Consider the following 9,384-nt stretch of genomic DNA (forward strand, 5'->3'; position numbering starts at 1 on the left):
ATGACTATCGCTAACATAAAGAAATATAGCAAAATTCACTCAAGTGAATAGTGCGAGTGAGGAGTTGTCTACCTCCTAATAGCGCTATCCATAATAACCATAGGCTCAAATGAGTTAATGAGTTGTGTGAACTGATTCCAGGGACTTAAACGCGATAAGGCCTCATGAAATAACAATAGCGTACACATACATAGCAACATATAACAACCAAGTTTGATACAAGTCAAATTAAATACAATGAACATAAATAGTTTAGGACATGCTTTTCCACCCCAAAACATAAAAACCGAAAATAGGGGGAGTCGTGACTACTCACAATATGCATTGAGGTGATGCAAATGGTGCCTTCAACTATGATCCAGTTGTACCACTATCAATTCCTTCAAGAACATCACAAGATGATGAATATTTCGAGTTTGAGGAGTGTTCATGGGTTTCTTTTGTGGAAAATTTCGTGGTTCTTAGAGGGAGGAAGAGAGAATGGAGGGGTGTTTGGAGAAAAAAAATTAAAGAGAAGGTAGAGAGGGAAAGAAGAGAGATGCCTGTGTGTTGGAGAATGAGAGTGTGAGAGAGATATGGGGAGAGAGAGGGATCCGAATTGTTGACTATAATACCCCTTTCTCATTCATTTTCTTTTATAAAATTTAAGTTCGTTTATAAAATATCTCAATTTTTATATTATATGTGCACTTAAATCAAGTTTTTATTCATAAAACCTTAATTTTTGATTGATAAATTAATGGCAAATGTTAATGAGTTAAATTTTACTTTCCTTGAATGTATTTTTATAATTTTAATTATTATAAGATCATATTATGGGGTTCATAACTATTTTTATAAAACTTTTAAGGTTAAATTTCATAAATTTAGGTTTTTAGGGTATTTAGGGTTTTTTAGAGTTTGTAAATCTTTGGACATCAAAATCAATAGAATTTTTATGGTATTATAGCTCTTTTGTAGTTATAACAATGTTTATAAGTTATTTTTTCAAGTTTTTGGCATTTCTATGTAGTGGTTTTGAGATTCAAGCGAAATTGAGGAAATCAAGTATACTAGTCCTAGTTTTCAACTTTGACTTAAGTTTCTATGAGACTATGACCTGATTTCTACAACTAGGTCAAGTGCATGATGTGTGTATATGATTCATGAAATGGTGTTCAAGTCAAAGAGTGACTCGAATATGGATAGCATCTACAGTTAAGTATTAGTAGAGTTCACATACCAATGTGAAATCCAAGCATATTATCCATTGTTTCTAATTTTTTCCTAGCTTTTAATAGGTTATACCTTAACTTCTAGTTACTAAGTATAGTATGTGTTGTGCCTATATGTAAAACTAAGTTTGTTCAATCTAGGACCAAATCGAATTTTGATGGTTGTCACATCCTAGCTCACAAGGTGAGCATATGTGGCTCACGAGGTGAGCCCAGAAAATTCACCCTATAAATACAAATCAAGGGTCATCTGAGTTTGGTTGCTCATCTCTTAATCTTCCACTCCCGATACTCTCTCTAAGCCCTATTTTAACCCCTTGAAGCCCCTATATCATCTCGATACCCGAAGCGAGTCCCGAAGCCCAAAGATCCTAAGAAGTGAAATTCCCATGCCGAAGCTTTGCTTGTGAGAAGTCGGTTTTTGTGAAGATCTTCCAGATTTATCGAAGAATACTGCTTTTAGAGCCGTAGTGCTGTCCGATCATCTTCTGATCAAGTGGGTGTATAGTACCTTTAATAAACACGATTTTAATACAAGTATTGGTTGAATGTATTATATCCATGTTATGAGTGAGTGTACATTTACTTTCTTCTAACACATAAGTATGAAGTATTTGCTATGAAATACGTGTTATGTGTTTATATATTGTGGTTTATTTGAGAGTTTGGTGGAATGGATGAACTATATAGGTTTTAATGAGTTAAACTGTATATGTATTTTTTAACAACAAATACGTTAGGTAGGACATGGGTAGATGAGATCCGTGAGTATGGATCAGATCAAGAGATTAGTTTAGATCCGTGTGTAGGGATCTGATCAAGAGGCTAGTTTTAGATGCGTGAGTATAGATTCGACCAAGAGGTTAGTTTTAGATCCGGGAGTATGGATCAGGTAAAGAGATAAAACTTGTTATTAGTTCGGGAATATGGATTAAGACTAAGTTAATTGTCCCTAATCCGATAGTATGGATTGGGCACAGTTATTGATCTGGGAGTATAGATTAGACCAGGATTAAGGTATAGTTAATTGTCCTTATTCTGGCAGTATGGAGTGGTTACAATTATTGATCCGGGAGTATGGATCAGATCAGGAGGTTAGTTTTAGATCCGTGAGTATGGATAAGGTAGTTTTAGATCCGGGAGTATGGATCAGGGGAAAAGGTTAGTTTTAGATCCATGAGTATGGATCAGGTTAAAAGTTTAGTTTTATATGTGACATCCTAGAATTTTGGTCAAAGACTATGAACGGTTAAGCTCACAATAAGTCTCTTTGTAGTTTGAATCATTAAATTTTGGTGCATCTAATATAAAATAAATGAGTTATTTCAACTATTTTAAGATACCAGATGATATTTTACTTCCAAATGTGTAAATTGATAAACCAATTAAACAGCTCAAATTGCAACCAAAAGCATGCGTCTGAAAAACTGAAAATTTGTGTTAAGCAGTTGTGAGAAATACAAATAGTCTAGTCTCGTAGTATGCATTTCCCTGATTCCGAAAATATAAACAACGTCCAAAACGGAGTTCATCTACAAAAGATACGATCGTTTTAAGAAAAAAAAAACAGTAAAATACTGATTTTCTTAAAATCGCTAAAATTGTTTCTAAACGTTGAGGGACTTGTACACCTCAAACGGTTTTTCCGAAAACATTTTTGGACTCAGGCTTTAGCCTAATATCTAATTTCATATTTGAATTATTTTTAGTAAAAATATTTATAAAAAGTTGAAAAATCATTCGTTTTCAAATTTATTAATCACAAAAGCTTAAACTATTGATTTCGACGTGATTTCAATTATTGACAATATATTATGGAAATAATATATTGTTATCCAGTCCAGTTATGATGGATCTTAACGAAGAAATAACTCAAAATTTCTAAAATTATGTACATCTACATACATATATGTGTGAAGAACGTGTATAACAAATAATTTATCATGCAATCACAATGCATATACATTATAATTAAAGTTACAACATAACATCACTATATATATATATATATATATATATATATATATATATATATATATATATATATATATATATATATATATATATATAACAAACTTATGACAAAAGAAAATAGATTTCATTTATCAAGACATGATTTGAAAAAGTCTTAAGTGTATGTGGATACTAATAAGAGTGTTTAATCAAATGTATATACAATTATGGGCAAAAGAAAGCAAGTTAAGTATATTATTTCTCTTCACATTTCAATTTAACTAATACATACACAAGATACATAATGAAATTTATTGTATACCAATTTACACACATTAATATATTATACATAAATAACAAAATATTGAACCATGCATATAGAAAATTCCACACAAAGAAAATATGTTGGTATGCCTCAAGTTGCTTACACTCTTCCTTATCCACATTAATATATTATACATAAATAACAAAATATTGAACCATGCATATAGAAAATTCCACACAAAGAAAATATGTTGGTATGCCTCAAGTTGCTTACACTCTTCCTTATCCAAATCAAAACTCAAACACTACCATACAATTACAATGGATACAATCTGTATAAACAAATCATCTGATAAATAAAAATATATATACTACACACTCGTACCCCACGTGCTACTCCCATAAGTTAATCCTTCATGTGAAATGATTTTCACTTAAGTCAAACTGCCATCAAAATAATAAAAAACAGACCCTCCCTTCGAAAATCATAGCAAGATGGGTCCGAAAACTGTAATTTAGTCCGAGAATGTACAGTTTCAGTCCCTGTCTTGTAAACAGATTACAAGATCAGTCCCTTGTTGAATGATTTTAGCAAAATCGATCCCTTGAAATTATTTGTATTAACAAAGACCACCATATACTTAATAATTAATACCAAACTACCATTTGGTTTATTAGGAAATATAAATATACACGGTGGTTCGTGTTAAGAACGAGAAATGTCATGTAATAAATCTCACGACAAGTTTCTCAAAAGGAACCGACTTCGGACGATTGGAACTTACGCTTCAAGGGTGAGTGCTTACGGCCGCTTTTCAATATTATTTTGGGGGGGAATACATGTGCCTATATATTTTGTTTATACAAATATATTACCTTTTTATGCGAAAAACCTGGTTTATAAAAATATTATCATTTAACAATTTACTATATTGTTACAAATAAACTAGTGTAAATTTTCGTATACGTATTATGGTTATTTTATTGTGAAATAACCATTTCACACAACAAATACTACATACAATAAATACTACATGATACAAAGTTTTATGATTTTTATATTATGAAATTGTGTAGTATTTCAATGGTTCAAGATATTATTATACATGTATATTTATATGTTTATATGCATAAAGTTTATACATGTACATATGTTCATTAATTTGAAACATTCATTTTTAGTCTTATATGATATGCATACTACCAGTTTAAAGTATTTCAAAGTTTCAAGACTTCTATACATGAATACTTTTATGCATGGCTTTACACACATATACGAGTCCGTTATGTTGAAGTACATATCTCTATAAAAGCGAGTAATTTGTACATTTATAAATACGTCAACCATACTCGGCTTTTACAAATGCTATACTTCGAAATTCATTATGCCCGGTACTTAACTATAATTAAGTTAGGGCTGAGAGTTATTCACAAACTTTTCGTTAATGGTTTTTGAGTGAGACGCTACTATTCATTAGCTGAGTTTAATTACTTAGCCTGCCCCACACTGCTATAATCGTTAATCTTCGGAGCGAGGTACATATGTATAGATCTATACGGGGTCGACAACCCCACCTGCGGTTGCTAGCTACAACCATCGACTGATCAATCGAAGCAGGTGATATGTGTCTACGATCGTTACTACGACGTCAAATGAAGCATCGTAGGGAGGGGTACTTTTCGTCCATAGCTCGATTATAGAACTCACTAAAAACATTAACACGAATCTCTCACTTTTTCATTTCAACCATAGGTTTGGTTGTTGTCATAACTATTTTTAAGTATAGTGGTTACTTATACAATGGATATATTTAAACTTTCATGAAGTTATTACAAACACAAATTTCTCTTTCTCTTACTACAACCATAGGCTTCGTTGCCTTCAAGTACATTTTTAAGTATGAAAATTACTTATGTAATGCATTCATTTTGACTTTTAATGAAGTCACTACAAGTACATTTTAAGTAAGGAAATTATTTATACAAAACATTCATTTTGGCTTTCAATAAGTCATTACAAGTACATTTTTAAGTATGTAAGTTACTTATACAAAACATTCATTTTGACTTTCAAGGAGTTATTACAAGTAAATGTTAAAAATATGAATTTACTCATATCAAAATACATTCTTGGGTTATAAAGACACTTTGCAAATACTGTTTTTAACTATTGTTATAGTTATACATACAAAGTTAATACTTTTTAGACTTATTAAATGTATTACTGCGTTAGCAGAAAACCTGTGACACTCACCAACCTTTGTGTTGACTTTTAAAACTACATGTATTCTCCAGAAAACACTAAGCAGACATTCAACACAGATTGGATTACAGGTGATCAAGTTTATTTGTTTTTGTGTCATATGCCTACATGTTAAGGCAATTAATGTATTATTATTATTATTATTTGTAAAAACATTGTATTCAAATATCAAGATGGAACATGAATGCTATTTTGTTTATTGTTGTACTTGTGCTATATATTCAATTTGTCTGTGATCCATGAACTTAGTCATACAGCCCGGTGTGTTCCGCCGCCTCGGCCGGGGGTGTGACATTATATCCGTGAGTATGGATTGGGTGAAGAGGATAGTTTTAGATCCGTGAGTAGCGATCAGGTAAAGAGGAAAATTTTAGATATGAGAGTTTAGATCCTGTCGTTGTGAGGATCGATGGGGGTGGGATAAGAGTTGCTTGTATATAGTGAAATTGTATATGTTTGTGAGTTCTAATATATATATATATATATATATATATATATATATATATATATATATATATATATATATACATACATATGATATAGCATTGTGGGTTGAAAACCGTATATGCTCACCAGACTCCCAAGCCTGATCCACTCAATTTTCTTTGCATTACAGGTAATGACACAAGAGTATAAGTTGGTGGACTTGACGAGAGATTTTGGATTATAGATTAGTAGTTATAAATAACTATTGTAAGGTCTATTTTATACTGTTTATGCTTTTGGTCTGTATCGGAACATGACATCCCAGAATTTTGTTATTTAATGAAAATACATTTCTTTAAAGAAATGCTTTGATAAATTCTTATCATATTTTGTTTTGGGAAAAAATTTCGCAACTGTTTTCTTTAAAATATTACTCTGATTTTAAAACAAAGCATAAAAAAATTCGTCTTTTTTGGCCGTGAAATTGGGGATGTCACATCACTCCTTCGTTCTTCACTGATGCAACTTCGTTCCCCTCCCATCCGGTCTTCAACGTCATTCGATGGTGCTAGGTGGTCGGAGAACGACTTGGTGGATGGTGGCGGCCGGTTGGAGACATAAGGGTAGAGAGATGGAGGTTGTAGCTTCATTTAGGGTTAGGGTTTGAAGCGGGAGGGGTGATGGGTTATATACCTTGATCCCCCAGAGTTACGTCCATAATGACAAGTTTAGCCCCTCCATCCAGAAATCATTTCAAAATAAATACCATATTTACCATTTAAACCCCTCCCTCAGAAAACCCTTACAAATTAAGTCCAAACTTTACCTTTTTAACCCCGACCATCAAAAAGTCTTCTACTTAAGACCCAATAATTACCATGCATCCCCTCCTTCAACAAAAACTTTTTCAACTTAGGTCCAAAATTTACTCTTTCACCCTTGCTTCCATAAGTCCTTTCATATTAGGTTGAAATAACAACAAACACCCCTTGTCATCTAACAATCTTCACAAAATAAATCTCAGAACCTACACTTTTGATCCACGAATAATCCAACTTATAGAATTTGGCTCCCCAAAACTAACACCTTACTAATTATTATGGATTTTAGGGCTACTTATTCATCCATTAATTTAGTTATTTATTTATTTAACAAACGAGGTGTAGCATCTCTCCTCCACTTAAATTAGATTTCATCCACAAAATCACTCCCTACCATTTCTTATGCGCCAAACCACTCAAGTAACATGGTCTCTATCCTGGGCACACCCTAACCTTCCCAGGGTAGCCATGACAAATCTTCACAAAACCCTAAAATCCACGGGTGAACAAATTCCTCGCAATAGGATCACATCTACTCCGGGTGAAATATGTTGTTTCGAGATGGTCTGAATCCCTGACAAACCGCCCCTATAAAATCATTATAGTTGGATCCCTCAGTGGGTAACATAGCATTACTCAGCAACATGTTACTCTAACCATGCATGAAATCTTAAAATTCCATTACTGCTTGAGACATGAAACTTTCTGAAGTACTAATCAACCTGAAACACTAAACTACCTGAAAGAGTATGCAGCTACATGGCTGCTTACCAAAATCTACTGAGTCCTTCATGGTCTCAATTCATTTGTCAGTCATCTGTAATACCGATTTCTAGCCCGGTTGCGGAGCCAATGGACTCCCACTTAGTCGCCTCACACGACTTCTGAAGGAATCCTTCTCTAGAACTAGTTGCCACTAATTATCATGTCACTGTGGCTCTAACAACATTCTGATCTGACTAGTTTGGTCCATTCTTCAAGTCCTGACATCACCAATCTAGGGTTAAAAGTGATTGCTAGCTGACCAATGGTAGCCTTATATCATAAACGACCTTATGTAATCCATTACTTCGTTGATCTCATAACTTTAGTTGCATTCCTACGATCTCATCACCGGATCAACCATGTCTAATTCATTTGCAGAAATCCATAAACCAATACCTGGACTCGCCACGTCATCACTGTTGCACCAGAACTGGTGGGTACTCCTATTCCTTTCGCATCCTAACATCGCGTTCAAGCTATCTATCAACCTCATGAATGCTATGGCTACACTTGCATACTTACAAAACTCTATCATTATATGGAAACCTCATGAATGCTATGACTACACACACAAACTTACAACTTTCTAGCACTATCTGACCGCTAGCGAATGCTACGACTACCCCACAGCCTTATGACACTTTCCCCTGCTAATTGACTATTAGTGAAAGCTACGACTACCCCCATAGTCTTACAACACTTCCCATACTATCTGACTGCTAGTGAATGCTACGGCTACCCTCGTAGTCTTACAACACTTTCCATACTATCTGACTGTTAGTGAATGTTACGGCTACCCCCGTAGTCTTACAACACTTTCCATACTATCTGACTGTTAGTGAATTCTATCGCTACCCTCGTAGTCTTACAACACTATCCATACAAGGTCAAACACGCACTCGACCTAACACTCAACTAAACTTGAGTCCTAACTGGAGCCCCAATATTGTTCTCGAAACCTGCTATTTGATGCCAAGGAAAAGCATAAACTAAAAGTTGTAACATTTTCTGAACACCAACTCACCCAATCCTCAATTAAGACGACCTCCCGACCGTCTTCCATCCTAGCGGGGATGCGAAACTCATCCTAGTTTCACACCTATTTCTGCTCCTAGATACCTGATTAGTTCTCTTATACTTAGATTCAACTAAGTCTTCATGAAACGTGAGAATTGAAGGATTCCCAATGCTTCTCACTTTCTAACATCCCACTGATGACAACCTATGCTTACCAATGCTAGTGATTACTCACCGGTTAAACCATGAGATTGCCCATCTTCGGAAATCTTGATCAGTACTCTTGAAATCTGGTCCAGTTTGACACCTCAACCGACCTCCAATGCTAATAGCTGGAGGCCTTAATCTTCACCCTAGCTAACGAATCGTCGCTCCCACTTCCAATCGTGCGGCACCACTAAACCCTACCTGAACACAACCCATACAAGAAATGCAATTCTCTTGAACATTCAGTAACCAACCACTTATGCATCTAATATCCGCAACTAACTCTATTATCTTAATGCTACCAATCCTTTCCTGGCAACGGTAGTGCCTTGAACTCCAAAGTTCATCCATACATAATTTTCGATCGTACTTGAACCACGATATAACCACTAAATGCTGACTTCATTGAATAACTATGCTGAATATACTATAAATAATACTGTGTCACAGATCC

This window comes from Lactuca saligna, chromosome 5 (genome assembly GCF_052625555.1).
Source record: "Lactuca saligna cultivar CGN05327 chromosome 5, ASM5262555v1, whole genome shotgun sequence".
Taxonomy (NCBI): Eukaryota; Viridiplantae; Streptophyta; class Magnoliopsida; order Asterales; family Asteraceae; genus Lactuca; species Lactuca saligna.